Genomic DNA, 6,509 nt, shown 5'->3' on the forward strand with positions numbered 1-6,509 from the left:
ACACACACACACACACACACACACACACACACACACACTGCTCCTGGTTTTGGGAGGGGAACAGGAGAAAGGACAAAAGAAGCAAGAGACGAAGAGAAAGGAGGGAGGGAGGGATGGAGGAAAAGGTGAAACAAAAAGAACAAACCCTAATGACCCCAGTGATTTTAAGGGACAAAATCCCAGGTACGGAATAAAATTCTGCTTCCTTAAGCTCGTGTTTTCCATGCCTAGAATTCAACTGTCACCAGATGGATCAGACTGAACAGGTTTCAAACCTCGAGGAGGCTCTTACCTTCTAAACAGGGACGGCTGTTTTCTAGTAAAATCAGGAAAAGGGAAGGAGAAAACTCAAAAGAGGTTCCTCCTGGCGCTCAGGTACCTGAACCCGAATACTCTCTCAGTCCTCAAAGAGAGACCTGGAGAAGGAGACTGGCTGAAGCAAAGCCACAGGGGGCTCTGAGGTTTCCCTGGCCCCTTGCCCCTGTCCTGCCTGGCTGATGTCAGCATCTCTCTGTGAGGTCACCACCTCCCCACCACCTTTGACCAATAGCCTGAGGTCCTGCAAAAGGCCTTTGTGATGTCATTGCCACACCCCTTCCTTGCTGGGCTAATGTCCTGCCCCTGGCCAGGCACTTTGGAGGTTTGAGCTACTCCCTGTGGATCACCCCACTCAAGGAGCGTTCGTTCTAGGAAGCAAGCCGGCTAGACAGGAAAACATCAGACGCTGCTCCCAATGCTACACTCAGTTTTTCAGAAATTAGTCGACTTTATGACCAGAAGAGACCATTAGAGCATCTAATCTGACCCCCCTGCATATCACAGGCCTCCTGTATGACACAATAGCTACTTTTGGGGCAAACACATTCCAGAAAGGCATCTAGCCTTCATTAAATGACATCAGGAGATGGCAAATCCACCACTTTCCTTGGTAGCTTGTTCCTGTGGTGAATCATCCTCGCTGTTGAATATTTGTGCCTTAGTTGTAATATGAATTTGTCTCTTTTCACCTTCCAGCCACTGGGTCTTGTTATGCCTTTCTCTCCTAGATTCAAGAGCCCTTTAATACCCAATCTATTCTCTCCATGAAGGCCCTTCAACACTTCAATGAAGTCACCTTTCAATCTTCTTTTGATAAGCTAAACAGGTTGAGCTCGTTCAATAGCTCGCTAGAAGGCAGTGTTCTCCATCCCTCAGAACATTTATTGGCTCTTTGGTCATCAGACTCCTGAACTGCAGCTGGATGTGGTTCTTGTTCTTCTGCACAGCATAGCTCCTGGAGAAGAGGGATCTTCAAATGTACATTCCTATGATACCTTTGTTTAATTGATGAAAACATAAACTAGACAGTTAGAGGATTGGAACTGATTTCAGCTGATGGACAGCTTTGCTAGGTTTTTGTGCATTTGGACAGTGAAATGTTGAGTGTTTACATTCATATCAAGCACCTTTGTATAGTGGAGCTCCTGAACATAATGAAGAATGGAAATGAAAATGTTTTCCTTTTTTAAAAAAAAAGAAAGAAGGTTATAAGAGAACACTGGGGCTTGAATCAAGGATCACTTGACCTACCATCAAGCACTGTACCACTAAGCTATACCCCCATGACCATGGACTCATGATCTCCTGCTTTCTCGAGGTCCTTTGCCATTCCCAGACCAGAAGTGGTTTTAAAAATGGGGTTTGATTAAACTTCTTAAATGTGGTGAACACCACAGCTTGCACACCCACCGATATAGCTTCTCCCAGTGACATAGCTGCCACCTCTTGGGGAAGTGGATTAACTGCACCCACATGAAAACTCTCTCCCCTCAGCATAGAGCAGTGGTTCTCAAGCTGTGGGTCAGGACCCCAAAGTGGGTCATAACCCTGTTTTAATGGGGGTCGCCAGGGCTGGCATTAGACTTGTTGGTGCCTGGGGCTGAAGCCAAAAGTCTGAGCCCCACCACCCAGGGCTGAATCCCTCAAGCTCTGGTTTTGCCCTCCCTCAACTGGATAAGAGGGCACAGTGTGAAATGTTTGGGGACCACTGTTTTAGGATGACGTTCTCAATCACTTCTATGAAGTCCAATGAAAGCTATTCCTCACCCACCTACTCCTCCATCAGGACCAACGAGGTATGTTCTGCTGCCCTTCACTCATGCAGGAAGGATAACAACATTTCATTCCACTCAATCCTAAAGTGATTTGTAACCTGCCACCAGCCAAAACTGGTCATTTTGGGAAAGCGGCCCCATCCTGCTGCATAGCTAGGCACAGTAGGTGTGTCTATGCAAACGCGGTCTGTTCCTGAAGTCTTTCCCCCAGCTCCTCACTAGATGTGAAGGGGGAGCTCATTCAGCCTCTGCTTCCGCTTAGTATTTAAAAACTCCGTATTGTCCCTATCTCTGCTGACATTAGATTTCTCCTTCTGTCTTTTCCTTGATAGTTCTGATGAGGTGGCTGAGTGGTTAAGGCGATGGACTGCTAGTCCATTGTGCTCTGCATGCATGGGTACAAATCGCATCCTCATCGGATGCATTTAGTCATTACTCCTCCTTTGTAGACAACCATGTCCCCGTTTGGTATGATGTTGCTTCTTGCAAACAAAAACCTTCTCAGAAACTCAGAACTCTCTTGCTTTAAATAAAATGTCTAAATCCCAGATTTCTTAAAAAAAGAAAAATTTTCTAGTCCTGTATTTCTTAATTTTTATCTCAAAAGGGAACATCCTCGTCATCTCCTCCAAACACCCTGGGACCTGCCCAAATTATTAAAATACCCTCAACCCGAGCAAGGCCAGAGCAGTGAACCAGAGCTAGTGTCTAGGCCAAGCTGTTCTGAAGGAGGCAACTCCAACATTTTCTCCCTGCTTCCCTTGGCAAGGTCTGACTGAGAAAACAAAATTCCCCAAACTGAAAAACCAATACTAATCTGTTTGGGGAGAGTTTGAAAGTATTATTGTTATTATTCTCTTCTGATTTCTGAATCAGTTCAGTTCAGTCTTTGTCCTCCAGGTATGTTTCCAGCTAAAACCACATTGAGGGTACTGGACCACTGACCTATCAGCTCTTAACACCCAAACATTCAGTAACTCTATTATCAGTGCCTGCGAGTGTAATTTAAACCATAGGTCCATCTAGTTCTGAATCTTGTCTTCTGACAGTAGCCAATACCAGGTGCCCCAAAAGCCACTCACCAAGGTACCACTGGGAGTTGAATCCAGGATCTCTTGTTTACAAAGCAGGTGCTTTAACCAGCCAAGCCATGGTACCTGCTGTTACTTAAAGCAGTGTGTTTGCCCATTCCTGACTCTCTGCCAGTCCCCACTGGGCCCTGACAAGTATTGCTTGTGTTTGGCTTCTGTAAAGCAGAGGAGCAGGTGAAGTTTTGCTCCCAAGGTGTGGGTGTGATTCTTTGGACACGTCTACACTATGAAATTAGGTTGGTGTAATTACATTACTTAGGCTGGCAATGCAGTTCTATCAACCTAATCCCGGTGTAGATAGCGGCTCAGCTGTCAGAACTTTCTGGAGCTATGAAAGGGGAGGGGCCCAACCTCTGTAGCAGGAATGCAGGGCAGGTGAGTTCATGGCAGGCATGGTGAGATACTGGTGGAGGCCAGTTATGGTGATATAATGACTAGCAGCATTTACACTGACAATTTGTCACTTTAAGTTTGCTGCACAAAGCTCTAGGCCTCTCGTCGAGGTGGTTTTATTTTGTCACCAAAACAGGGCAATTTTGTCACCAGACGTGGTATTGCAGTGTGTGCACCAGCCAAAAGCTGCTGACCGAGGGAGCGTTGTGTATTTTTCACACACCTGAGCAATATAATGATACTGAAATAACTTTGTAGTGCAGACCTGGCCAATGATTCACACACACACACACACACAACTTGCAAGGAAAACGTCACCTGATCCTCTGCTTTGCAGAATCCAAACACAAGCAAAGCTTTGCAGGCCACAGTGGGGATGGCAGGGAGTCAGGTGTGGGCACACAGTGTGTTTTAGCCATAGGCAGGCACCATGGCTTAGCTAGCTAAAGCGCCTGCCGTGTAAACAGGAGATCCTGGGTTCACCTCCTAGTGGTGCCTTGTTGATTAACTTTTGGGGCACCTGGTATTGGCTACTGTTGGAGGACAAAACACAGAGCTAGATGGGCCTTTGGTCCAGCCCAGTCTGGCTGTTTAAATTACACTGATAACAGAATTACTGAAAGTTTGGGAGTTAAGAGCTGATAGGTCAGTGGCCCAGCCTGTCACACATGACACCATCCCTCTGGGACACGGGTAGGTCTGGGCTCTCACACCAAATGCTCATTGTGGCTGCCAGAACCTGTAGGCAGCTCATTTAGTTTGCACGGAGGGTTGAGTCCTGCTTCGTGCACCGTGTGTGAGAATGAAAATCCTAAACCCCCCTTTGAAATAACAAAAGCAGCAGGACATGTTATTGTCCCTGCCCCAAAGCAGACAGACCAATGGAGAAATGCCACTGAGTCCAGGGTAATACTCCACTGCCATTTTACCTTTTTTCGCTTGCTAAACTCCCTCCCTAACTTGTGGGGTCCAGAGCCCGGTATTGAACCTGAACCAAGATGTCTACACTGCAAATTTACCATCCCACACCCCAAGCCCTGGGAGCCTGAGCTGGCATGGGACAGCCGTGGGTGTTTCATTGCAGTGTGGACATAGCCCAGCATTATGTCTACACTGCCATTAACACACCCAAGTCACTATTCTCAAACCCTGGGTCAGTTGATTCAGGCTTGTGGGGCTTGTGCTGCAGGGTTATAAAATTACAGTGTAGACACTTGGGCTTCAGCCCAGCCTCCGAGACCCCACGAGGGGTGAGGGTCTCCGAGCCTGGGCTCCAGTCTGAGCCCCAGGAGCCCAAATCAGATCATCCAGGCCAGCCGGGCTACAGGGATTTTATCACAGTATAGATGCCCTCTCAGGGTATGTCTACACTGCAATGTAAGCCCAGGGTTAGCAGAAGTCATGTCAGCAGCCCCAACACATAAACATAAACCACAAGGGAAAGACCCCCCCCCAATAAGCTGGGCAGGGTCCTTCTCCCTACGGTTCGTAAGTCCAGCAACCAAAAGTCCTTTAACATGAGCCATCCCCTCTCTGCACCCCACTCACAGCTGTTGTCCTTAGTCAGTGCAAGCCCAGAGGTGCCTCTGTAGAGTTCACTTGCCAGCCTGGGTGGAAAAGGGGGGAAATAAGGAGGCACCGTACTCACTATGGTGTTTAGGGACTCACTCATCCCGCCACAGCCCCCCTGTCCTAATGTTGGTCTGACACCTACATTTTAGTATTGGGACCCAGGCCCCAGCCCACTTGGCTTTGGAACCCCTGTCCCCTGCCTAGCAAGTGCTATTGAATTGAGGGTGAGTCCCTCAGTCGGGGTCTGCCAAGCACAGTTGTGCTGCCCTCAAGTCACACAGCAAGGAGAACAACCCTTTATTTCTCCTGCCCCTGTAACATGGAGACTGGGAATCCAACACCAGCCACAAGTGATCATTTCGGCAGCCCAACCTATTTCCAACATACTGTAAAATCCACATGCAGACTCGTACACGAAACCTTGCAAGAAAATCTTCCTGAGGGGGTCTGAAGCACCTGCTGCTGGAGGGATTGAGGGAGCCGTGGGTTGGGATTGAGAAGCAGCGTGAGGAGGGGGGCCTGTGGGTTGGGATTGAGGGGCACTGGGAATAGGAGGGGCCTGTGGGTTGGTATTGAGGGGCACTGGGAATAGGAGGGGGCTGTGGGTTGGGACAGAGGAGAAGGGTGAAGAGGAGCAGGCTCTGGTTGGGATTGAGGAGCAGTGAGCATAGGAGGGTCTGAGGGTTGGGTCTGAGGGGCACTGGGAAAAGAGGGGACATGGGTTTAGGCTGAAGAGCATCCTCGTTTGGGGATCCAGCAGGACAGGGGAAGGCAGCAGGTGATTGTAATTCCTTAGGGATATTCTGTGTGTGTGTGTGTGTGTGCAGGGAAGGAACATGCTATATGCCCAGAGGCCTTTATTCCTCCAGGCTGCAAGGACAGAGGGGCTGTCAGGAAGTTGCCCCTTCAATCCCCCCGACACAAAGGCCCTTCTGAGGAAAGGCAAAATCCTAGAGAGAAAAAGTAACATGAAAGAGGACTCCAGAAACACAGTTTAAGACCTTCCTGAGTAGTTTATCACCTGACCAGGGACTTGAACCCTGGACCCTCAGATTAAAAGTCTGATGCTCTACCAACTGAGCTAGCCAGACTCACAAAGCAAAAGAGCAAGCTGGTGCAGAGGAGAAACTAGTCAAGAAAACAAGAGCGGGAAACAATACGGGAAACCTTCTGCTCTCTCTGGCCTGGTCAGGGGGCTGTGCCGATCAGGTGTCCGCATTAAGTTCGGCATCAATGTGGTGATCCTGGGGAAGCTTGGGGTCCCCAGGTTGCCTAAGGAGGGGTCAACCAGCCCAGGTCGGAAACGGAGCAGGTCAAATCTCCCCTGCTGATCAGTAGTGGGATCGCACCTGTGAATAGC

At 48.7% G+C, this 6,509-nt stretch overlaps 1 non-coding gene across 1 annotated transcript; it reads right to left on the reverse strand.

Moving 5' to 3' along the window:
* Window positions 1–6,167: 6,167 nt before the first annotated feature.
* TRNAK-UUU lies at window positions 6,168–6,240 on the reverse strand. Its single transcript has one exon. It is a non-coding gene; the product is annotated as a tRNA-Lys (tRNA).
* Between the last annotated feature and the right edge of the window lie 269 nt (window positions 6,241–6,509).

This window comes from Mauremys mutica, unplaced genomic scaffold (genome assembly GCF_020497125.1).
Source record: "Mauremys mutica isolate MM-2020 ecotype Southern unplaced genomic scaffold, ASM2049712v1 Super-Scaffold_100214, whole genome shotgun sequence".
NCBI lineage: Eukaryota > Metazoa > Chordata > Testudines > Geoemydidae > Mauremys > Mauremys mutica.